Genomic DNA, 26,957 nt, shown 5'->3' with positions numbered 1-26,957 from the left:
ATTAGTTCCTCAAATTGTTTGGAACTAATTTAACTAGACATAACTCAGTTAACTTAGCTAACTAATTACAACTCAATTTTAACTCATCTGTATCTCCTTAATTAAGGGATAACTTCCTTAATTTAAGGAATAATTGTTGCATGACTTCACAAAGACTTCTAGCTTAAATTTTTCCAACTAATTAATCCATAATGATTTAATTAATTGTTATTCAAATAGCTGGTGAGACTAAATTCGAATTTTAATTCTCAATTTTAATTCAAGGACAAATTAAAATTGGAATATTCTTGTTGCCACATTTCAATAGTCTGTAACAACCCTAGGTTAAAATATCATGTAATAAAGTTAATAAAGGCAAAAATAAGACCAAGGTCATGGGACATATTCTAAGTTGAATGTTGGACAAAGCATCCTAGTGGGCATCACTTATTATTTATGATGGCTAAGGGGAAATTGACAAAGGCATTGGAAAATTATTTGAAAAGGAAAAGTGGAAACTATTGGCATTTATTTATGAAAATAAAGGAAAATAGGACAAAAGGGAGATGAAAGGTCACATGCTTCATGTGAGGAGGAAATTGAAGGAAAATAGAGGAAAAATGAAGAAATTAGAGGCAACAATAATTAAAAGGCTTATGAAGATCAGTTCACAATTTTTTCGAGTTTTAACCTTTTGTTAGTTTAATTTTAGAATTGGTTTTAGGGAGGATAAGGACACGAAGAGGAGAAAGCAATAAAGTAAGCAAAGGAAGGACAAGAAAGCAAAGGAAAGTAAGGATCAAGGAAGAGGTGGATCAAACGACTTAATCAAGAATACTTGCAGGTAACAAGTTGAATATATGATTTCCTAGCTAGTTTTAGCATGCATAGTACATGGTGTGTGTATTTGGTTCATTTACTATCATTGGCATGGGTTTTTCCTAGTTTGACAATGGTTTTAGCCTTGCCTTTCCTTTTCTGGATAGCCATGGTGTGATGGGACTCATTCTTGGTTGAGCTTTGGATTTTCAGAAGGTTTTGGATCCAGGTGAGGTGGTCTCAGGAAAATCTCAAGGGTTGGGGGTGGAGATGGTTTTCTATGGGAATCCCTCAACAGGTGCATGGAGATAGGAAAATTCCTCAAGGGTTGATGAAGGAATTCTGAGGCATTCAATCTTGGTTTGCTTTTGTGACCTCAGGGCCGGTTTAGGTGAGATCACAGTAGTGTGAGGGTGGCAGTGGTTTAACCTATGGATTCGCTTGGTTGTTTATGGATTGCTTTATCCCATGAAATACCACACCCATTCTTTGAATATGGCATGGGGGTGATTGGACGAAAGAAATATTTGGTTCAGCCTAACTTATGGTCGTGTGGTACATGGAAGTTCCTAACTTGGTTGGCTTTTGCAGATGTTAATAAGAGCTAAATTCCTCTTGTATTTTATGAGTAAACGTACTTGTTAAGATGTGGCTTTAATGATTGTTCTATCATTGTTATTATTCTGGTTATATGTTGGTTATAAGCATGGTTTTATGATAGATTCAAGTTATGGATCTTATCATATTTTCACTAGTAAATGAATGGTTACTAATTGCATGACCTAATAGATGTTATTTCAGCTATGGTGAGAGGGAATTAGGCCTTCTTGATGATTCTTTGATAAGTTTTAGATATCTATGTTCAGATATGTGTTCATGACTTGTAGATTTCATGTTCACTATGTGTTTGATGGAATGATTGTTATGGTTAACCTGGTTAGGTCAATTCCTTGTCTAAGTTTTGTGTCAATGGCTTTTAACTAGTGTCATTTATCATTTCTGAAAGTCTCATTAAATTCTACGCATTGGTTGAGATTCATGCCCTAAAAAGGTGGCTTAGATTTCAGTGTCGCGGGCTCAGAATTGGGTAATTTAGACTGCAGTCGCTGGGAGGCAAAGCCATCAGAGTGACTGGAGGGTTACAATCACTAGATTTACTTTTCATCGGAGTTACTATTGAAAAAGAAATTTAATTGAGCGTTTGGGCAGCTGGAGTTGTTTTTTATCTCTTGGGGATCATGTAGCACTTGATGGAAGTCAATAAAGTTTTAGGTTATCGATTCCACTTCCTTAAGATACTTAGGGAGTTTATTCATGTCATAGTAGCCCTCCACTCATGTTTACCCCGACATGCCGGTGAAAGTGGGTAAATGTGGGAGGTGGCGTTTTAGGTTTCTGCCATGAGCCCTGAGATTCATTGCTCATATGCAAAAAATGATTGCACCATTGTTATCCTTGTGAAATCCTGGCTAAAATGAGTATAAATTCGACTGCATTCTGCGATTGTCAATTCTTGACACATAAGATATATTCAAGGTTCCTCACAAATTCTCTATGGAATATTCCCATACAATATTCCTCGTAGAACTATGCCATCAAGATTATGCACTCAGGGTTCCATAGGGTCAAGATTCCTATCGATCAAGGTTTCGTCAGCCTCCATTGCGTTATTCTACTTTGTCCCCATTCCATGGCAAAGGGTCTCTTTTTATGTGTCTGTGCTAACAGACTTTTCAAAGCTCCATCCTGCTAGCGAACTGACTAGCACCAACTGTTTAAAGGCGTAGGTGGTTGGAAAGTTTGTGGCTTAAAACTCGTCTAACATTGTTTTGTTATATGTTTATGTTGACAATTTGTTAATATATATAACAACCAAACCATTGTAACTTTCATGATTTATCCATCGTTATTGAAACTTTTGTAACCGCAGAGAAAAACTTTAATTCATTGCCGAATGATTTGGTATATCGGTTTTTTTTTTTAAATGGGGGGCTAGCCCCTCTAGAAGCTTGTATTAGGCCCAGAGTACAATATTTACATTATATACAACTGTCAATCACATCAGTCACATTTTTATAGAAGCGAGATAGTACAAATATCTGTTGCGGAGCAGCGGAGCAAGAATCAGCAACATATGGCTGTAGGAGTAGCCGTAAACGTGCAGCGAGGGGAATAGAACCCGGGTGGGGAGGCGGCAAGCCATCCATCCCGAACGCGGGGGTATAAGCCCAAGTGCGATTTGGTATATCGTTACCCACCATATATTTTAATATGATGTAAGTTTACAACCATACCCATTGGTTTTAATATATAACAACCGTATATAAAAATGTATGGTTTGTAAATATATAACAAACATTACCATATATAATAACTCCCAAACATAATGAATTCAACCATTCAATGGTAAATATTTGGTTGTTTTGGGAAATGGGTTATGGTTTTGTTTGAATATAACCATATTTAATTTTATATGGTCTTTTTTTTTTAATAATAAAAAAATTCAATACCCATATTATATTATAAAACCATATTTTCTTGTTTTTAATGGTTTTGTTTTATATGAGGTTTCTAATATATATATTTTTGTTTTTTGTAGGGCCCAAGGAACCAATGGCTTGGTGACAAATGTCAATGAATGGTAAGCCAATAGTTGAGTGTCTTGTAAGCCTGTGGGTCCCATATAGCATGTTGTAGACCTTCGTTTCCTTATTGTCCTATCAACTTCAAATTGTGATAAGTTGGTCATACGAACTCAGATTTAAGTGTCATTTGCGCCAATGGAATAATAACAACAAGCACTACAATTTAGTTCCAATGTTTCTTAGATTAGAGGAATTTGAAAATTAAGCCTTTAGGGATCCACCTGGATCATTCCTCCCCACTGAAGTACTTTTTGGTCCTCTAAAAGTATAAACAATACTACAATCCTGATATGCATAACAAATGTCTTTGAAAGGCCACACTTTCTTCTCCTTCGCCTTTGTACTTCATAGCCAAAAGTGATGAAACCGACATTTGTATCCATATGTAAACATGTAGCTTCGAATACATGTCTAACTTGTAAGATTCCAAACGAGACCATACTTTCCAAGATCTTTTATGGTCAAGTTTTACAACAGAAACCATACATAATGATATACAAATAAAGGCCAAAATATCATTATGTTTCATATGCAAGTGATGTTATACACCTCGTCACTTTTACAAACATTTTTGCAACATGTGTTTTACGATGGTGGCCATTCTCATCTACTTAAGCAGGCTACCCATCTCTTACCTAACCAGGTTAATGGGCTTTCTTCCTGATCCAGACCTCTCAGCTACCGGAATTAACCAAGATCTTTTACTTCTATAATGTTAGCAGAATTCCATGTGAAAGAGTGTGGAAAACCACATGTGCATAGATTAAAGAAGAGGAAACATAATAACAACCATCAAATCAAAAACACACACAAGTTGATAATGGAGTTCACCCAGTGTGGGTTACATCTATGGGCCCGATGTCAAGAGTGGGGAGGCCGCTTCATTAAATTCTACAAGTTGATAATGATGTACATGGTGTATTCTTTGTCATTACAAGGGTAAAATCCCTCAACAAGAGTGGCATGTCTCTCCATGAGATGTTCTCCTACAGGAACTCTCACTCATATGGGCCCTCCTTTAGCATGACAAGATATCTAATTCTTATATGAAGTGACATTTGAGTATCCTCCAATAGAATGGTAAATAAGGATCTCAACATCAAAAACATAATCTCAACAAATCAAAATAAAGACATGGCATCACCACATCATATACCCCCACTTCTAGGGATGGCCTGAAATTGCACTGCTCTGTTGAAGAAATGGACTGCACCTTTGAATTTGTGGCATGAAATCATGTCAAATGACTGTAGACTCAACTCCTTTCTGACACAATCAAAATTTGGGCCCTCGAGAATCTTGAAGATTCCCCAAAGATTCCTTCTCATTGATTGATTGGAGTTCTAATGCTCATATGACAATTCAAAGTTCACCACTGCACTCCTTGCAAAAAACTAAGCATTTTGAGTATAAATTCAGCGTGGTTCTATGTAACAGCCCTAGTGAAAACTCATGTGAAAAATATATATAAGGCCACGGTGATGGGACACGTATTCCAATCTGAATGTTGGGAAAGACATCCTAGTGGGTGTTCATTTGGTTGTTTATGGCTAAGGAAATTGGCAAAGGCAATGGCTAAGGATTTGGAAGCGCAAAATGGCATTTTTGGCACATTTATTTATGAAAATAATGGAAATTACGAAAAAAGGAAGGCGAAAGGTCACAGGTTTCATGTGAGGAGGAAAATGAAGGAATATAATGGAAATTGAAGAAAATAGAGGCCTCATTCATAAAAAGGCTTATGAGGATCAGTGGGAAAGTTTGATCAGTGTAACCTTTTGTTAGTTGAGTTTTGGAGCTCTCTAATTCTTCTCTCTCTCTCTCTCTCACTCTTGGACACTTGGAATTTTCTTGGAGCATTTTTGCATTGGATCAAGAAAGGAAAATAAGGCAAGAGGAAGTAAAGATCAAGAAGGGAAAGGCAGGATCAAGCAACAACAACAGGATTCTTTGCAGGTATCGATTTGCATGTGTATTTTCCTTGCTAGAGTTGGCATGCATGGTATTGCATGTGGTTCTTTTCTATCATTGCATGATTTTTTCCAGGTGTAACAGTGTTTTCAGCCTAGCCTTTCCATTTCCAGATAACCATGGTGTGATGGAGTTCTCATGTTTTGGTTGAGTTGGATTGTTGGATGGATTCGAAGTTGAATGGGGTGGATCTCTGAATAATAGAGAACATGGCCTATAGGTCCCTCAATTAGACTATGGATCACGGTAAATCCACTGGCCTAGTGACCCCTAATCCAGACTGTGGGTTGCGGTAAAGCCAGGATTGTGTTGCCTCAATGGGCCTAGGAATCCTTGCTAGTGAATAGCAGGATATACGATAAAGCCAAGAGGTGGTTTTCACTTTGTTGGGCCTAGTAATCTCTAGTTTTGGATATGCGGTAAATCCTGGAGAGTGGGTCTTGGTTTAGGGCCTAGTGATCTGGGTTTGGATTGTGGTAAAACCTGAGAGAATAGGAGACCGAAAAATTCCTACGATGTAGGTGGAGAAATCTGGTGGAATCCATGCTTGTTTGTCCTAGTGATCAGGGGTAGATCACAGTAAAGCCTATTATTATGTGTTCATTGTGTTGGCCTAGTGATCCAGGATGGATTACAGTAAAGCCTGGTTTCTATTGATGAGGGTGAGGTGGTTTATCCTCGATATGCCCTGGTTGGTTCTTTTGGTTTGGGTCCCACATTCATGCTTGGAATATGGCACGTGGGTGAATGGCTGAAAAGAGATTTGTATCAGCCATTCTATGGTCGGGTGGAACGTGGAAGTCCCATCCCGAGTTTGTTTTTTGCATCATTAATGAAAAGTTATTTCTCCTTGTATTTCTATGAGCATTTTGATGTATTATATGTGGTTTATATGGTTGTACTTTCATGAGTATTTATGTTGTTATTACGTTGGTTATATGTGTGTTTTATGATAACATCTATGTATGGCTCTCAGAATGTTTTTGCTTTTAAAGGAATGGATAATGTATCTATGGCCTAATAGATGATAATGCAGAAAATGACTTGATGGAACAATGGTTCCTAGTGATTCTCAAATAAGTACAAGATCCCTATGTTTAATTCTATTGGTTACACCTATAGATTACACGTTTGTGACATGTTTGACTAAATGTCTATCATACCTAGTAGAGATCTGATTAAGGTCTTGTTTAAATTATTTAAATTATTGATTTGGCATCATTGTTTCCCTACTCTTTGACTAATATTAAGCTATCATTCCATTCTGGGCAATGACCTAGGCTCTGGGCCTAAAAAAGTGGCTCAAATACCAGGATTTCTTTTTATAACACTAGCAAATTGGATGTTGGCAGCCAAGACTATGAGTGAGACTTTAGGTTTCGGGATGCTTTCATGCCTATAACATGAGATCGATTGAGGCTTAATATGTCTAGAACATCAGTTGGACCCAGGGATATGATGTCTAAGTCACTGACATGTCTGCTAAGGGTTATGTTGTTGATGTGGATAGGTTGGTTGATGTGTCCCGTCGATTCCACTTCCTTAAGGTCACAAAGGAGGTCGAATCCAATCATAGTAGCCTTTAGCATGTTTACCCGATTAGCATGGTTACTTGGGTAGATGTGGGAGGAGGGTGTTACATTATGAAACTGTAAAAAATTGGTTCATAGGGAATCTTTTAGATTCCTCATGATTCCACAAATATTTCTCTCTGCGAGTTGACTAAAATTACGCTGCTTAGATCAGAAAACTGATCGCGCCCTCAAACTCCTGACGAAATTTTGGTTTGTTTGAGTATAAATTTGGCATGATTTTGTCACTGTGAAAAATTGGCCCCAAGGGAATCTACATGTCAACTGAAGATCTGTTGCTCCGATGAAAAATATGATTACACCATCACGTTCCCTGTGAAAAAAATGAGAAGAATGAGTATAAAGTTGGCATATTTCTGGCTCTGTGAAAAACTGGTCCCAAGGGAATCTTTTAGGTTACTCAAGCATCAAAGAATATTCTTGCAAATATTCCCTAAGAATATGTCTCAAAATTCATGGTGGCAAAGTTTCTCCCTGGTCATGGTTCTGCAACATCAAGGTTCTGCACCTCGCATTGGGTCCCGTGCGCTCACCTCTCCACCTGGCAAATGAAAAAGATGTAGTTTATATAGATTTTAATGGAAAAATTTACCAAGGAATCTTGTTGGGTTGTTGGTGGATTTGCTATATTGGAGGGTGGAGGTCCTGGGGTCAAACCCGCAGGCCTCCCCAATATAACATATGGTTATATTTTTTTTTAAATGGTGTGTTTTAATATGGCGATCATGTATTAATAGTGGTTCATATGGGTGACGGTTGGTTGAATTGGAGTGTGGTGAGTGGGGCCACCCATGGGGTGGGTCGAACGAACTGATCGGGCGGGTTCGATCCCCACCGGCCCCATTAAATTTAGTGGCGATCGTTTAAAATGGTTGGCTCATTTGGGTCGTTATATAATATTGTATATTTATATATTTTTTAATTTTTTATATTAAAAAACACATTGGACAAAAACTCATCGACATATTTTAAAGAGGTCACTGGAAAAATTAAATAGGTGACAAATTCACCCATTTGGCCGCCAAAATCCGTCGTCGATAAGTGCCAAATTGTTGCCTCGTTAGTGGCTGCCAAGTTTCACTTCAATCCGTTGTGATGAGATCTTCGATTTGACCCAAGTTTCACTTCAATCCAACAACTTTGATTTCTAATATTTTCCAAAGCCACTTCTGAATTTTGAGCATTTCTAGAGTCACCTGGATCATTCCTCCCCAGCGAGGAGAGTTTGGTACTCCAAAGGAATGAACATAATATGAAATTGTTGTGTTACATTGTCTGCACAACAAGCATCCTGACAGGTCACACTTCCTTCTCCTTTACCCATGTTCTTCAAAGCCATAAGTGATGAACCAACACCTGCATCCTCTGCAAACCTATAGTACAATATTTGCAAACTACATGTTCAATTACATGAACAATCATGACCCAAGAATCCCTGTACTTACCAAGGGTTTATAACACACACTTTATGGTCAAATTTACATCATAATAGAAACCAACACCTTAGTTATCAATAAAAGGCCAAAACATCATCATTGCTTTAATAAGCGATGGAAAACACATCATCACTTTTACAATTATATTTCAACACATGATTTATAATATAATCTACCATATCTAGTAAAACCATATCTTACTCAACAAAGTGAATGGTTCATCTCCCGTTGGAGGGTTTGCTTGTTGAATAACTTCACCAGCTAGTTCCTGCACGGGCTCTTTGTCTTTGAGACGCTGCTCTAGATGGAGCCTCCAAAATGTGGCTCTTTGATGTCCACCTTAGTTGCAATGATTGCAAAAAGTCTTCTTCGTCCAAACCTATTTAACTTTCTTCCTTCGCTGATGTGGAGAAGGCCTCTCATGTCTCGTCCTCTTTCTTGTTACCATTCCCTTCCAACACTTGGAAACCACGTGGTTATGCAAGCCACAAAAACTACATGTTTTTTTATGCCATGATTTATGTTCATCATTAACAATATGCTTGCAATCAAAATGAACTTTAGAATACTGAGAATTTTTATACCTCTCTTGGTTGTCTCTGGTGCAATCCTAGCCATGAGAGCTTGCCTTATCTCTTCCTTTGCAATGTGCACTGCCATGGGAGGATTGTGATGTGTCCAATTTTCCTCTTTCCTCGATGGTTTCGACAATGCCTTTTAATTTATGCTACCTTCAAGCATTCTCGTTCAGTGTATCCCTTCTTAGTAAGGAGTCTCAGGTCGATTCCTCAAATGGGTACCTCAAGGCTTCCAACAGAATTAACGTCATGTGAAAATGAAATTGATGAGCAGTCAGCACTGTTTACCTCAGCTCTCGATTATGAAGCAGATGATGATAGCTTTTCTAACCCTGTGTTTAATTTCAAGTCCTTCAAGGCCTCTTTTGTGGCTCGCAACTAAAGTTGCAATCTCTGCTTCTCCCCTTTTTCTTCTTGTAAAGTCTCCTTAATTCAAAATTCTCTGCTTGAAGGCTCTGATTGATCTCCTCATTTGAATGATGAGAAGACGATGAATAATCACTGAAAGATGGAGATAGAGCATCATCCTCTACTCTTTCTTTCTCCTGTTCCTCTCTTTCCATTTTCTCCTCATAATATGCATACATTATATCTACCATGTTGGCCATCCTGTAGAAGGCCTCATAGAGATATTTATCATCCTCCATTTTCCTTCTTGTTTCACATTCAATCTCTAGTTTTCATTCACACTCACAATTCACATTAGTGAGAAGACCGCTCTAATACCAAACTTGATCCAAATCTCTCAGCTACCAGAATTAACCAATATCTTTTACTTATGCAATGTTAGCATAATTGCATGTGGAAGCGTATGATAAAACACATGTGCATACATTAAAGAAGAGGAAACATAATGACAGCCATCAAATCAAGAACACACACAAGTTGATAACGAAGTTCACCTAGTGTGGTTTATGTCTCCAGGCCTGGTGTCAAGAGTGGGGAGGCCGCCTCATTAAATGTCGCAAGATGATGATGATTTACATGGTATATTCTTTGTCATTACAAGGATAACCTCCCTCAACAAGAGTGGCATGTTTCTCCTTGAGACGTTCTCCTATAGGAACTCTCACTCATATGGGCCCTCCTTTAGCATGACAATATATCTAATTCTCACATGACATGGCATATTAGTATCCTCCAACAAAATAGTAAACAAGGATCTCAACATCAAAAATGTAATCTCAACAAATCAAAAGAAAGGCATGGCATCACTGTATCATATACCTCCACTTCCGAGGATGGCGTGAAATTTCACAGCTCTACTGAAGAAATGGACCACATCGTTGAATTTGTGGCACAAAATCGTGTCGAATGACTGTAAGCTCTACCCCTTTCTCACACTGTCAAAATTTGGACCCTCGGGAATATCAAAGATTCCCCAAAGATTCCTTCTTGTTGGTTTACTAGAGTTTTGCTACTTATAGGACAATTCAGAGTTCACCACTATGCTCCTTGCAAAAAACTAAGTAATTTGAATATAAAGTCGATCTGGTTATGAAACTATCGAAAATCAGCCCTTAGGGAATCTTTTAGATTCCTCGTGATTCCACAAAGATTTCTCTCTGCGATTTGAATAAAATTCCACTGCTTAGATCAGAAAATTGATCACACCATCAGACTCTTAGTGAAATTTTGGTTCATTTAAGTATAAAGTTGACATGATTGTGTCACTATGAAAAATTGGCCCGAAGGAAATCTTTTAGATTCGTCATGATTCCACAAAGATTCCTTTATGAAAGTCGACAGAAGATCTACTACTCAGATGAAAAATATGATTACACCATTGCATTCCCTGCAAAAAAATGAGAAGAATGAGTATAAAGTTGGCATAGTTTTGGCTCTGTGAAAAAATGGCCCCAAGGGAATCTTTTAGATTCCTCAAGCATCAAAGAATATTCCCACAAAGATTCCCTGAGAACTTGTCTCAAAATTCATACTAGCAGAGTTTTTCCCTGGTCATGGTTCCACATGTCAAGCTTCCGCACCTCACATTGGGTCCTGTGCACTCACCCTTCCCCTCGGTGAATGAAAAAGATGTGGTTTATATAGATTTTAATGGGTGGATTTACCAAGGAAGCTTGTTGGGCTATTGGTGGATTTTCTATATTGGAGGGAGGAGGTCTCAGGATTAAACTCGTAGGCCTCCCCTATATAACATATGGATTTCTTTTAAATGGTGCATTTTAATATGGCAATCATGTATTAATAGTGGGTCGTATCGGCAACAGTTGGTTGAAGTGGAGTGTGGTGAGTGGGATTGCTCATGGGGTGGGTCGCTGAACCGGACAAGTTGGTTTGATCCCCATCGGCCCCATTAAATTTAGTGACGTTTGTTTCAAATGGTTGGCCCATTTGAGTCGTTATATAATATTGTGTATAATGTGGTTTTGGGGTGGCAGCCTGCCACCCATATTTATATTTTTTAAATTTTTATATTAAAAAAGAAATTGGAAAAAAAACTCATTGAAGGATTTTAAGGGTCACTGGAAAAATTAAAGAGGTGACAAATTCTCCCGTCCTAGCCATCGAAATACACCATCAATAAGTGCCAAATTGTTGCCTCGTTAGTGGCTGCCAATGGGCCTAGTTTGACCAAAATTACTACTGGCCATAACTTTCACATACAAACTCGGATTGAGGTGTTGTTTGCAACGTTGGAAATATTGTGACGAGATATTAGAGCTAACCATGGTTTCAGTTCAATCCCAAAACTTTGATTTTTAAGCTTTTCCAAAGCTATTTTTGAATTCTTAGTGTTTATGGATCCACCTGGATCACTTCTTGCAGTTGACTTCCTTGTTGAAATGCTTCATCAAATGGTTCTTGCAAAGGTGCTTTCATATGCTCCCTTCCCTTCTTTGGGCATAGCTATGGATAAAGCTTCCAACATGTGGATCTCTGATGTGCACTCTTATTGCAATGGTTATAATGATTCTTCCTCCTCTAGACTTTCCTGAACTTCTTTCTCCCTTGATGTGGAGAAGTATCCCTATGTCATGACTACTTCTTGGTTGACATAACCTTCCCCAAACGATTGTCTCTGGTGCAATTCTAGCAAGGAGAACTTTCCATAGTTCTTCCTTTGAAATCTTCACCTCCCTTTGGAAACGACTTTCAATCATGATTGTTGGAACTGTGTGATGCGCTCTCAACATCCTACATTGATTTAGACTTGCTTTCGTATGTGGATTTTGTGTATATTCTAAATACACCAAAATCATCATCATAATGAGAAAATGAAACTAAAGAATAACATACACTATTTACCTCAGTTGTTGATTCTAGAGTGGGTGTTGATGGCTTTGCTAAGCCTTCATTGCACTTCAAATTTTCCAAGGCCTCCTCTGTGGCTTGTAACTGAAGCTGCAATCCATGATTCTCCTCTTCTGCTTCTTGTAGAAGTCTTCTCAATTAAGCATTATCTACTTGAATTCTCTGGTTTATCTCCATGAGTTCTTAGAGCCATGCACTCTTTGGTGCTCTTCTCATCTTTGGTGCAACACCTGCTTCTATCTTTGTCTCATCACTTGAGTCAAAACCCAATTCAATTGGTCCATCACCTGCAATCAGAACCCAAGTCAATTGGTTTAACAACTACGAACCCGAGGGTTTTGATCTTCACCTCATCATTTGAATCAGAATCCAGGCCATGTTGCATAGTAGCAACACTTTTTTGCTTCTCTTTTATGTCATTCCTCTTTAGCTTAAATTTTGGATGCAGTTTCCAACAATGCTCCTCATCATGCCCTTCTTTCTCGCAATGAGTGCAAGAGGGTTTTGCTTCCTTTTTCCTTGTTGTCACTGTACTTTTTGAACAGTTTTCTTGTTCATTCTTTCCCTTGCTTTCAAGGTGGATGACTTTCACACTAGCTTGATCAAGAGTAGTGGGTTCAAACAACAACAAAGAATGTTAGAGATAATTATGTAAATAACCAATATATTTCATCAAAGTATCAGGTGAATCTAAAGGAATGCCTAATGCCAAAGATTTCTTCCTAAATTCCTATGTGAAACTTTGAATATCGTGACCACTGCCTTGTTTCAAATGTTGTCATTTTGTCATGCCTTTTTTTGGTATCCCAATGGATAAAATTGTCCCTTTAAAGCATAAACAAATTTAGGTCAAGAAGAAAGGGGTTTACCCATATGCTTGCTACCTTTCCGAAGTTTGCTCTCCCACCATGTAAGAGTTGTGCCTCTGATTCGAAGAGATGTTAACTGAATCTTTGCCTCATCCTCTTTGATTTGTTGTATTTTGCAATATGATTCAATTTGTCTGATCCAGTTTTTTAACTTTTCTACATTAGATTCTCTGTTAAACATAAGCAAATTAAACTTTACATCCAACTTATAAAAAAAAAGGGGGCTTTTTATAAACATTTCTATGATGTCTATTAGAATGATGAAAATGAGATGATGAAGAAGAACATTCACTTGAAGATGGATATGGAGGTTCAAGAGGTTCTCCTCCATTTTCTTGATTTACCGAAGCATTGTCCTCTTCTTTCTCTTCCTTCTTGTTTTCCAATTTTTTCTCATAATATGCAAACAATTTATCTACCTTATTTACCATGGTGTCTAACAAAAAGCTTGCTATTCCTCATCACAAACATCATTGTCTGTCATTTTCCTTCTTTGTGTTGCATGTCCAATCTCTAGGTTAAATGACTTATGTTTTCCTTCTCCCTTTTTGAGCTTGGCGCTGGTTATCATTCACACTCACAATTCACATCAACAAGAAGGCCACTCTAATACCAAAACGTAATCTAAAATCTTTAATTTACCAGGATTATCCAAGATCTTTTTTTCGATTGATGTTAACATAATTGCATGAAAAACATGCAAAACCATATGTACAAATAAGAAAAATATTATACAACATATAGAACGTGTAGGATCACTTTAAAAGAGATTATATATATATATATATATATATATATATATATAATATCCTTTGTGTTAAGTAAAGATAATGAAAATATATATTTAAATTTAAATTTAAAAATATATTTTCCAAGAATTAAAAATATATTTAATTTTAAAATTAAATATATATTTCCCAAGAATTAAAATTATATTTAATTTTGAAATTTAAGATTTATTATTTTTTAATTATATTAACTTTAGTTTAACTTTTGATATTCAATTATACTATTTATGAACAAATTTAATATTATGATGTTAAAAAAATCTTATTTAAATTTCTTTATTTTATTTGATATTATTATAAATATTTTGAATTTTAAATTTAATATTAATATATATAAGATATTTTAAGAAAAATGACCATGCGCTTCCTTCTGTCGGTGACGTTGTGGAAGAAATCGAAGAGGACAGCCTTCAAGAAGTTCCTGAAGAAGGAGTTGCAGGAACTAAAGCCGAGATGAAGGTCAACTACGACAAGAGAGTATGTGATTTGCTAGAGCAATACGCACAGATGCTGAACTGCGTTGTAGACAATATTCCAAGCAGTTGCACGGCATTTGTGCCGGGTTGAGGCCCAATCCGGTTGTTCTGATGGGGGAGAGTGCAGAGAAGCCGGGGAATAGTGCCTACCACTCTGTAAACAAATCTATATAGATTTTGAAGAACGGCATCTTCGCAACAAGATCTAGATCCCCAGTAGGTACCCACCACTTCCAAGTTTTTGTTAAAACCCCTACCGGAAAAGCACAATTACTTTCGGTAAAAGAAACCGACTCTGTAAAGAAACTACAGAATCTTATACTACAAAAATTTGGATATCCCACCAGAACACAAAATCTGATTCATGGGGGCAGAGTACTCCAGGACACAAAGTACCTCAAGGAATACAAAATCGCACCCTTGTCAACAATAATTCTCAATCTGAGAATAAGAGGGGGCGCGACAGACAACAGCAGAAATCCCTACAGGGGAGAGGGAAGTGGGATTGGTACAAAAACTATAGGAACACATCAAGGGAAAAAAACAGGAAGTATATCCTAAAAAAACATTCTTCAAGGGAAAAACATAGCCGAAGCAGCACCAAATAAAACAGGTATGGATGCATGGCCATACATTGTTGAACAACTGAACCATGCCCCAGAATATAGCATAGATATACCAGAAATAGATGAGAATTGCACTATATATGAAAGACAAGTAATAATATGTAGATTCAATTGTTTTTGGCCCAAACCAGTTGATCTATTTCATTGGATCTTCACAAACTGGACTACACAATGTGAAATACATCTATGTTCCAAGGGGTTCTTTATAGTGAACTTTCCTACAACAGAGGCTAGAGACTTTGTAATACAAGAAGGACCTTGGTTCTGGGGATCCATAGGACTCTTCATCACACCATGGTTCCCAGATTTTGATGCAAATACAATGGTTGTCTCTAAGATGCCAGTTTGGGTGTGATTTCACAATCTCCCATTACACCTCTGGAGTCAACAAGTACTCGCAGGAATCGATAATACTATCGGGCACTACATCAAAATGGACACCCAAAGACTGGAGGAAAGAATCTACACTTATGCACGAATATGTGTGGAAGTAGACCTCAGCAAAGGCTTGCCAAACCAAATTCAACTGAAGCATAGACAAAGGTGTTGGTCACAGATTTTAGATTATGAAAACACAGCATTCAGATGCAGAACCTGCTGACAAACAGGACACCTACAAAGCACATGTCCAACAGCCAAAAAAGACACTCGTAGGAAGAAGAAGACGGGGAAACAAGCCAAGGGATGGCAATTTCCTCCACCACTCTCGGATGACAAGGAGGAAGAAGAGGAGGAATATGTAACCCCCAATGAGACCAATCAGATGAACAAAGAACTAGAAGTAGAAGACATAAATCCACAAGAACTTATAGACGTACAGTCGGCAAGGATACCAGAAACAATGGATATGAGCAGATCCAAACATCAACACGTCTCAGACACATTAGATTCTGATAAAGACAATCCCCAACCTGTGGCTGACACAGTGCTAGCACTTATAACTCCAACAAAATCTTAGGGAGGGTGGAGAAAGGTTGAGAATAAAAAAGGGCGAAAAGCTTGACTTTTCCCCCATTTGTACATTATTACTTGTGTTCTTGTTTTCTGAAAACTGAACACCCTGTGTGGTGATGGATGATATATGCATCTTTTTTTGACAAAAACTGAGCACCTTTTTAGATTATGGCTCACAGTGGCTAAAGGGCCAATGCAGCATATGCGGAAAGGCATCTAAAACATGTAATTTTTCAATTATAATGAAAGATTACGATTTTTCCAGTGGAAAAAAAAAAGATATTTTAAGAAAAAATATCCTTTCTTTTTTATTTTTTAATCATAAAAATAGAAATATTATTTATTAAATTATTATTATTATTATCCAATTTTGGTCACAACCAAGCCAGACACTAAATTGGTGTATGAGACCCCCTTGTTTGTGGGACAAGGGACCCATCTTCACGTATCGATTTGACTACTAAGTCTACAAAGACATATATACTATACCCCCCTCTGCTTTTGAACCTGTGACCACTAAGGAGGAAACACATGCTCTTAACCATTAGGCCCACTCAAGCCGTATACTTTCAATTATTAAATTTTAAAATAATTTGTTTTTATTTAGTATATTATGATCTTTCTTCATTAAGTTTTCTTTTATCAATCAAAGTTCAATCATTATATTAACATCAAAGTGCATAGTACAAAATGCATCTTAACAAGCCCCTTTCTCTCATTCCGACCAGACTTGTTGAGATTGGGACCTGGAGGATAATATGAGCTACCAATTTCATGCATTACTTTGTGGCAGCCCAAGAGCCATGACATACATAATGTAAACAAATAGAGAAACATAACAAAAAAACCATATTAAGGAGGGGGGTTTGGGGGGGTTACAGGGAGAGCTGTGAAATAGCCACAATATTCGTGCATATGAAAATCAATATGCTCCACCCTCGATTCCAAACTGCGAATGTGGTCGTTGGTGTGCCTTTGTTGGCATTGCAGATTATCCAATTGTTCCATGATTTCACATTGGCCAAATTGAATGTCATTAACGAAAGCTACCATCTCATTACGGTCATTATACCATTGGCTCCTGAGGTTGTCCATGTTCTCTCGAATGTTCTGGATTTGAGCAACGTTAGACTCCAGCGTCATTGGATAAACCACATGCCTCAGGGAGCCATTATCTCTCTCCTTTGTCTCAAGGCTGCCCGACGAACCCGACAAGGTGTCATTGTCCCGCTCCGGCCGGAGATTACCACCCCCACGGCGTGGTCTCCCTTGATGGTGAGGCATCCCGACATACCCAAAACACTTGAAATGGTGAAAACTGCAAACACCCTCCCAACCCCAAACAACAACATAAAACAATGTAACTTCTACCACTACCCCCAAAGAGATTTGATGGGATATCCTGCATCGATCGTCACCATAATAAACTCTTTATACCCAGGCAAAGCGGGACGAGGATTCCTTAGCACAGGGTTTTAGAAGCTAAATGCGGCAACCCACCACCTCTTCTACACTTGCTTTTGTGTATTTCCTCCAGCTAGTCGAGCCCTTCCCAACTGTAATTCCTCGTAGGGGCCCTGAGAAACCAAAGTCTTGACGTAGGTGCCAATTAGTCCCAAACCACCAGTCTCCCAAACAAGTTCCCCATCGCTCACGAACCAGATGAGGATAATTCGCCAGTGCTTGGCCAAGGTCTGTCAGACCTGGATCTTCTCCTCTCCCCTACACCGCGTCAAACAAATGAAATGGCCCAACGACAATGCCAACCTGTTCATTCTCCCTAGATGTTCTAGGGTCTGAAAGAACCATCCAACGCTACCAACACACCCCACACTGCACATGAGTTATTGGCTTCTTCGCCTCTCTCCTAAGGCCTAGACCTCAGCGAGGCATGCAGGAGATCCACAACCCTTACCGCACTACACATCACTACCATCTCCCACCACGACCAAGCAATGTGTAACTAGCTCCAAGGACAAGATTTAATAGGCATTGTCCTGGGTGACAGCTTGACATGCCGGCCCTTGCTATCATGTCTATTAAACATGGGGGTGGGGCACGCGTGGAGGTCAGACAGGCTCCGTCGTCGCCTCCTCCAACACTTGTCCAGCAATTAAGGCATCCCCATCAAGGAATCTTTCTTCATTAAGTTAATAATAATTAAAATTATATTTAATTTTTAAATTTAAGAATTTTTTTTTTATTATATTAACTTTAATCTAATTTCTGATATTCAATTATACTATCCATAAAAAAGTATGGAATTATTCAAAATGGCACAATTGTTGTGAGATAATATTGAATTAAATAAATACTTACATTAAAATTAAAAATAATAATAATAAAAATAATAATAATAAAATAATAATAAATAATAATAATAATAATTAGTTTGAAATATATTTTAAAATAAAATGATTATTTTTTTATATTTTTTTATTAAAAATAAAAATAAAAAATGAATATTTATTATATCGTATATCAGTGATAATAATAAATAATTATTATTATTATATTATAAAATATTATTATTATAATAATTTATAATTATTATTATAAATTAATCATGGTCAATGTGAAAATCAATCATAGTTAATTTTGGTCAATTATGGTCAATATGAAAATCAACCATGGTCCAACGTCACATTGTGACAACGATTTTTTCAATTTGAAAGTCAATCATGGTCAACCATGTTCAATCATGGTCATCCATGGTCAATCGTGGTCCAACGTCACATTGTGGCAAAGATTGTCTAACTATGAAAATCAATCATGGCTAACCACGGTCAATCACGGTCAAACATGGTGAAGTATGGTCCAATGTCGCATTGTCGCAAAGATTGTTTCAATATGAAAATCAACCAACATAGCATGGTGATTAAGATAGTCTGAATATGGAAATTAATAATGTTCAACCATGGTCAATCACAACCAACCTGGTCCAACGTCACATTGTGGCAAAGATTGTTTCAATTTGGAAATCAATTATGGTTAACCATGGTCAACCATGTTCAATCATGGCCAACCATGGTCCAACATTTCATTGTGGCAAAGAGGGTCTCAATATGAAAATCAATCATGGTCAACCATGGTCAATCGTGGTCAAACATGGTCAATATTATTTAGTGTTTATAATATTTATCTCAGGGTTTATACACCTTGTGTTTATAGTATTAATCACTTGGGTTTTATGTTATTCCCTTGGGTTTTTAATATTAATACTATGGGCTTATAATATCAATCCCTTGGTTTTATTAATATAAGGGTTCATATTCCTAGGGTTTAATATTATTGATAGGCTTTATAATATTAATCCTAGGGTTTGGGGCTGAGAGACCCTGAAACTCTCAACAGAGTCCTGGGAGCCAAGTTGTGGTGGAGATGGCTCCGGGGGGGCAATGATCTGTGGAAGAAAATATGGCGGACTAAATACAACATGCCAGACTCAACATTAGAAATCCTAAGGCAACAGATAACGCCTAAAGGATCCTCCATTTGGGACCTGGCCCGCCAGAACCGGGACCTAGTGGAACAACAAGCTTTCTGGGAGATCCGTGGAGGAGCTGAGGCAAACTTTTGGGACGACCGGTGGCAGCAGAGAGAGAGACTGAGCAGAATCCCTGAGCTTCATCAAATCCGAAACAGAATAGAAGGAAACAAGACTTGTGTTAGAGATTATTGGAAAGCTCAGCCGGCGGAAGAAGGGTGGCGAGTCTGGATCGACCCAATGGAATGGGACAGAGAGATTGATCAAGATACGCAAGACAATTATAAAAAAGAAGTTGGATCCAGGAAAATCAGAGCTCGTGAAGGCCAAGATATCCTAAGGTGGGGAAACACTATGAAAGGCCTGTTTACCACTAAAGAAGCCTATTATTTAAGTGATTATCAGAATGAGGATATGGGACACCTTGACTGGAAGGTTGTCTGGGAAAACAATTGGTGGCCAAAGGTATCCATATTCATATGGTTGGCTGCAAAAAACAAGATTCTCACCTGGGATAGAATCCAGAAGAAAGGTTTTAATGGGCCATCGATATGCTGTCTATGCAAGAAGGAGGGGGAAACCAGAGATCATCTCCTAATTAAATGTCAGTACTCCAAAACTCTGTGGGGAAACATCAAGAGCACTTTCAATAAACCTGGATTCGTTATCAATGATTTCAACGAATTGGTTTTCAACTGGGACAAGGAGGCTTTCCACTGCAAGGTTGTGAAAAGAGCCTGGAGCCTTATGTCGGGGTTTGTCATGTGGATGCTCTGGAAGGAGAGAAACCGGAGGATCTTCCAGAACCTATCAAAGGACCCAGAGACTACTTGGATAAAAGTGGTGGAACTCATGCGGGAAACAGTCCTAGTGGAAAGGTGGTACGAGGACGATTGGAAGACAAATCAAGAAGAACAAGAAATTTTAATTAAGCTAAATTTAAAACCAGAGATGGTCCACCACAAGCTTACCGTCCCTCAGGACATGAGGAACTCAAGCCCAGACAAATTCAGTTTTCCCAGGGACCCCTTCGTTAAATTAAATTTCGATGGGGCTTCAAAAGGAAACCCAGGAGAGGCAGGCTTCGGAGGCATATTCCGGGACAGTAATAAACAGGTCAGGTGGATTTTTGCTGAAGGAGGAGGGGAGATGACCAACAACGAAGCTGAATTTTGGGCCCTTCACCAAGGACTCACGATTGCAGTTAGAAATGGCTACTCTAACCTGGAAATCACAGGTGATTCCCAGATTGCAGTGAACATGGTAAAGAATCTAAATAATGGTAAGAGCTGGGAAAAAGCCACAAGCAGTTGGCGTACTGCGGGGATCGTTCAGGACATCGCGGTTCTCTTAAAAAAGATCGAGTATAAGGTAGTCAATCATGTTCGCAGGACAGGTAACCAGGCAGCTGATTACCTGGCCAATTGGGGCAGCAGAGGGAGGGGTAACAGGATGGACCAACAATGGAAGGCTGTGAGTGGCCGTGGCGAGTGGCAAGAGTTAGTCGGGATCATCAATGTGGATCATGACCAAGCCACATAAGCAACCGGTCGGCTCAATGAGTTGGCAAGATCTAGGACTGTGGAGATCCCGATGTATGATCATTGATCACTCGGGGAAGTGGAATGTCATAATGACGGAGCGCGGGGATGTACTGCGGCAGTGTGAGAAGGTAATGGCACTTGTTTTTGCCCAAAGTGCGAGAATTCACCGATGTATTTTTAGTGGCAGAAGTGGTGGGCTGTCAGAAGCCTCGATAGCTCACACAAATCTTACCATAACTACCCTTAATGATGCCAACCGCGCTGGTAACGGGCGGAATTCGACAGCCGGTGATAAACGGGACCATAAGGTTAACACATCCACCTATATTAAGGTCGGGGAAGAGGTCTGGACTACTGCTTGTTTCCAAATTAGGAGAGAAGGGAGTAGGACGCGGGTAAGCTATCTGGCTGAGACAGAGAACGCAGAGTACCAGGGGTGGCCCAGCAAAGGGAGACAGGGAAAGATGGAGACGAGGCAGCGAACTAAGGAGGCCGAAGAACACCTAAGGATGGCGGCAGAGGCGCAGAAGCAGAAAGGGAAAGGAATTGCCCAGGAAAGCCCGTCGACAGATATATGGGAAATTGAAGACGAGTCGGAGGAGGAATTTCCTCTTGACAGTGAAGGAGGGTGGTCGGTTCCCTTGAAGAGCGTGGCTGCTGAGGGCCAGCACCAGCAGAATGATGGGTGCTCTGAGCCAAGCGGGAAGAAGGGACGGCGCCCGGGGCTGCGGGACAGTGCTTCCACCCCTGCCGAGGAAAAGGAGGGGGGCAGGAAAAGAGGTTGGGGACCGAGGAAGAGGGTGCAGAGGGAAAGTGAGGGGAGGGGAAGGGTGCCGAACCCGGAGAAAAAGACGCGACTGACGGTGAATTACAGACTGAAACGGGCGGAGAGAGCGTTCAAGAAGGAGTCTAGCCCTGCTGTCCGGCGAGTGATAGAAATTTTGGAGGAGGAGGCCCTCCAGAATCAGTCTGCGGATGAGATGGAAGAATGGGAATCCTTATTGCATGATCCCGGCCATACTAGGGGGCGAATGACGCTCTTTAAACAGTCATTACATCTATACTGGGTAATGAAAGGTCTCCTGGCGAAGGCGCTTGAGCAGGTGGCTCAAGAGATGGTGAAACTGGCCAAGGGCGACCCAGACCTGCACAGGGAGCTAAGTTTCATTCGAATTGTTATGGAACGTCAGGAGGAGAAGATGGAGACCCTGCATCAAATGATGAGGAGCATGCAAGGTGTTGTTGGTGGAGGAACGCGACAGCAAAAGGACCTGGATACCGACGGAGCTAAGATATGCTGAAAAATCTTCAATGCATTTTTAACTGTAGTTTTTTGGGTTATGTAGAGGCTGATATATGCATATTTCAGATGAATAGTTTTAGAAAATCTAAGGATTGTCTGGTAATTTTGGCAAAAATTTTGAGACTTTGGGCTTTTTATTTTTGGGCCGCCACCAAAAATTATAGGTGGATTAACACCCGGTTTCCCCATGTGGGCGGGTTCTATGCACTATCCTGATGATCTGTAATCTTGTTATTTCTATCTAGTAATAGAATGAGTTCCACCGCAGCTTACAAAAAAAAAAAAAAAAATATTAATCCTAGGGTTTAATATAAATCCTTTGGGTTTATAATATAGATTCCTTGGGTTTATTAATAACATTGTGTCAAAGATTGATTCAATATGAAAATCAATAATAGTCAACCATGGTCCAACGTCGCATTGTGACAAGGATTGTCTCAATATGAAAATCAACCATGGTCAACCATGTTTATTTTAGGTTTATTATTCCCTTGGGTTTATTTATATAAGAGTTCATATTCCTAGGGTATCATATTATTCATAGGGTTTATAGTATTAATCCTAAGGTTTCATATAAATCCATTGGGTTTATAATCATGGTCAACATTGGTCAAACATGGTCAACCATGGTCAATAATGGTCAATCACGGTTAACCTTAGTCAACCATGGTCAAGCATGGCCAACCATATTCCTACGTTGCATAGCGACAAAGATTGTCTCAATATGTAAGTCAACCATGGTCAATCATGTTCAATAATCATGATCACATTGTGGCAAAGATTGTCTCTTGGTCAAACGTCACATTATGACAACCATGGTACAATGTCGCATTATGACAAATATTGTCTCAATATGAAAATTAACAATCGTCAACAATGGTCCAAAGTCACATTGTGACAAAGATTATGTCAATATGAAAATCAATCCCAGTCAACCATGGTCCAACTTCGCACTATGACAAATATTGTGTCAATATGAAAATCAACCATGACCATCTATGGTCAACCATGGACCTGTTGTGCTCTACAACAACCCCCCATTTCATATCATTTTTATTCACAAAACTATAATATGAAATGGGTCCCTTTTTATTTTAATTGGTATCAACTTTGTATTATTCAAAAAGGTCCGAAAACAAAATGAAAACATTATAAAACCTTTTTGACAAACCAATTATTTGGTCTTATAATATAAATGATTAATCTTTTATCATTGTGATAAAGCGATCGCATATCGCAATGACAAAGGAGGCATAACTTAAAGACCCATTGGTTTGCTCTGACGCGATAACATCCAATAGGCTATCGGATATCGGCAATCATAAGTTCCCATAACAAAAGTGCCTTTCGCTCCGATGTGATGCGATAAAGTCCCTTTCGCCCCGATGCGATGCGATATCGCTATCGGCGATCGGGGATTCTAAAAGGAACCAATATAACGATTTAAGTTTTCCCCCGAAGCCCGATTGCGATAAAGCCAAAAGCGCAAACTTCAAAAATTGTTAAAGCAGGGATATTACGATTAATTCATATTAAAGGCCTTATCTCCCAAACAGTGATTCACCTGCGCTCAACCGCCAAAACATCCAAGGCACGCTTAAACAAATCATTCGGCCAATAAACGATAGGATGGGCATTTAAAGAATTGGCAAGTTTTAACGGCCATTTAATGAAATAGTAAGCTTAAAAATCTTTTCACAGATTGTATCCGCGGCCATTTTAAGTTAATCCTTCATCGTGCATTGATCAATATATATCTCGCTCGTATTTGATTTTCGCTACCAGTTCTCTGTGTTACGCTTATTTTCACTCCTGTGCATAATTCTTCCGAAGTAATAGATTCAAGCAGAATTTTGTAATAGATTCAAGTAATAGATTCAGCTCCAAAATTAAGTAAAAATAGGAAATTTGAAAAAAGCATTATTTCCTATTTTTACTTAATTTTATAGTATTTTTATTTTTATTTTTTTCCAATTTTTTTTATGGTTTACCACATTAACAATAAAATGTTATTTTTTTGAAAATGTGTTTTTCTTACTATTTATTCCTTTAAATTTTTTTAATATTCTAATTCTTATAGTTTATAGGTTAATTTTGTTTTTTTTTTTTTATGATTGATTTTTTTTTATTTTATGTTTTGTTTTTAATATATATTTTTATTTATGTTTCTGTATTTTTTTTTTACTTTTTTTTGTGTTTTTTCATTGTTTTTATTTTTAATTTTATGTTTTCATTATTTTTTTGAAATTTTAATGTTTTTCGCAGTCATAACAAAATCTTTTACACCATTATTTCAAAATGTTGAAAATTTATCCCAAAAAAAAAAGTGTTATTCCAGCATCAACACTTTTCGTTTTGAAGGTGTTTTTTACACAATTTTTGCACAAAAAAAATCAGTTTTACTCGCGTTTTTTTTAAATATTGGAAATTGACCCTAAAAAAAAATTCATCGTTCTATTATTAGCACTTTTCATTTTCAGGCTGTTTTTTGCACAATTTTGCACAAAAAATTCGTTCTCACTCCCATTTTTAAAACATGTTCAAAAGTGACCTTACAAAAAAAAAAAAAACCATCATTCTAGTATACATAGTTTTCATTTTTAGCACTGTTTTTCATGGTTTTTCGGGGTTTTTTGGGTAGAGTTCTCGTTTGGATTTTATAGTTCATGTTTCAAAGTTTACATTATTTTGTGTCAAAGATGGTGTCAATGTGAAAATCAACCATGGTCAGCCATGGTCAACCATGTTTATTTTACAATTTATATTAGTTATCTTAGGGTTTATATACCTTCAGTTTATAATAATATTCATTTGGGTTTAATATTATTCACTTGGGTTTATAATCCCTTTGGTTTTTTGTATTAATCCCTTGGGTTTATAATATCAATCCCTTAAGTTTATTAATCTACGGGTTCATATTCCCATGGTATAATATTATTCATAGGGTATATAATATTAATCCTAGGGTTTAATATAAATCCCTTGGGTTTAATATTATTCCCTTGGGTTTATAATCCCTTGGGATTTTAGTATTAATCCCTTGGGTTTATTAATCTAAGGGTTCCTATTCTTCTAGGGTATAATATTATCCACAGGGTTTAATAATAATATTATTATTATCATCCAATTTTAAGGTCACGACCAAGCCAGATGTTATCACTCCAAAATTTCTCTTGAGTTGTTATGAAAGAAATTATAGAGGTAACCACAAACCTACTTTGGAGATTAGGATTTAGCCTTCCTAATGCTCAGAGAGGGCTCTCTCTTTATGATTTAACTTTGTTTAGTTAATTGATTTTAGGCTAGTTATGATTGTACTTGGGTTTTGATTTTGATTTGGTGGTGGGATCACTGAATTAGATGGATAGAGGGATGTCTTTTACCATTGGGCTATGGGGTCAAGTGTCAAGCAAACAGGACTGGATCAAGGTCTAAAGATAGTGTTTATAGGGCAAGGTAGCTGAGTAATTTCAGATCTTAAGGCTGGATGGTGAATGATCTAGGGATCTTTTGCTTATAGATGTATGAAAAGAATCACATGTGAAAATTACAGCTTAACATATGAATTTAATGTGCGCGTCAGAAAGAAGAAAAAACACATAAAGGCATGAAAAAAAAAACAACAAGACTTGATAATGGAGTTCGTCCAACTTGGACTACGTCTCCGGGCCCTGCTCGATCAATGGGGAGGCCTTCATTCATTAAATGGCATGAAAGGAAGAGAATACAATTATCAGTTACATAAAAGGAAGCTTATACCTCCACTCTAGAAAATGGCTGAGAAATGCAGAACTCAGATGGAGAAATGGATAGCACCACTATGTTCGTGGCGTCGCGAAGGGCAAAAACCATATAAAATTTGCCCAATTCAGACAAAATGGACTTTCACCCCTCCTATAAGCTCTACCTTGAACTGCGTGCCGAAAATCCTCTCCCCTGTACTTTTTCCAATCATCGGGCTTTTATAATGTCTCTTTTGTGACAAAGGCTGCTTAAATCGGAGGTTGTTTTGTTCGGAATAGAAGCTGATAGGGTAGAAGATTCGACGGGCACAACTAATCACCGAGAATAGCCTTTTTTCGCTTGAAGCGGTAATACACAAAAAACCCGTAAAACACTAAAAATCCAACCAAAACCTTAAAAATTGGACTTCAAATATATCAAATCGGGCTTATAGACCCATCGGGTACGGCCCCCATATCGCAATCGGCATATCGCTGGTTCAATAGTCCTGTTAGCAGGGGATTATCGACCGCCAATCACTGATCGGCCGATCGCTCCGATCGTCGATATCGCAATCGCAATTCGGCTCTGCCTGGTTCCGATATCGTGTGTCTGCCTTCCTTCGCCCTGATATCGCCAATCGCTTGCCTAAAATCACCGATATCGGCCATCGCTTGCCTCCAATTGTGATTTAGTCAGAGATCGTTGATCGGGGGTTCAACTGCACCTGCCTTAAGCCTGCGTCTTGACTTCTCCAATTGCGATTTTCCTTTTAAAGGCTTAAAGCCATTTTATAGAGAAAATGCCTCCTTTTCCAAAGGGACAAGGCAATCTTCTTTCTTCCATAACTTCATCATCCGGACTCGGATTGGAGTGTCATTTGCACCGTTG

The sequence above is a fragment of the Pinus tabuliformis genome, chromosome 7 (assembly GCF_031772625.1).
Source record: "Pinus tabuliformis cultivar Carrire ecotype Pingquan chromosome 7, CPIR1, whole genome shotgun sequence".
Classification (NCBI taxonomy): Eukaryota; Viridiplantae; Streptophyta; class Pinopsida; order Pinales; family Pinaceae; genus Pinus; species Pinus tabuliformis.
Note: the sequence above shows the minus strand (reverse complement) of the source record.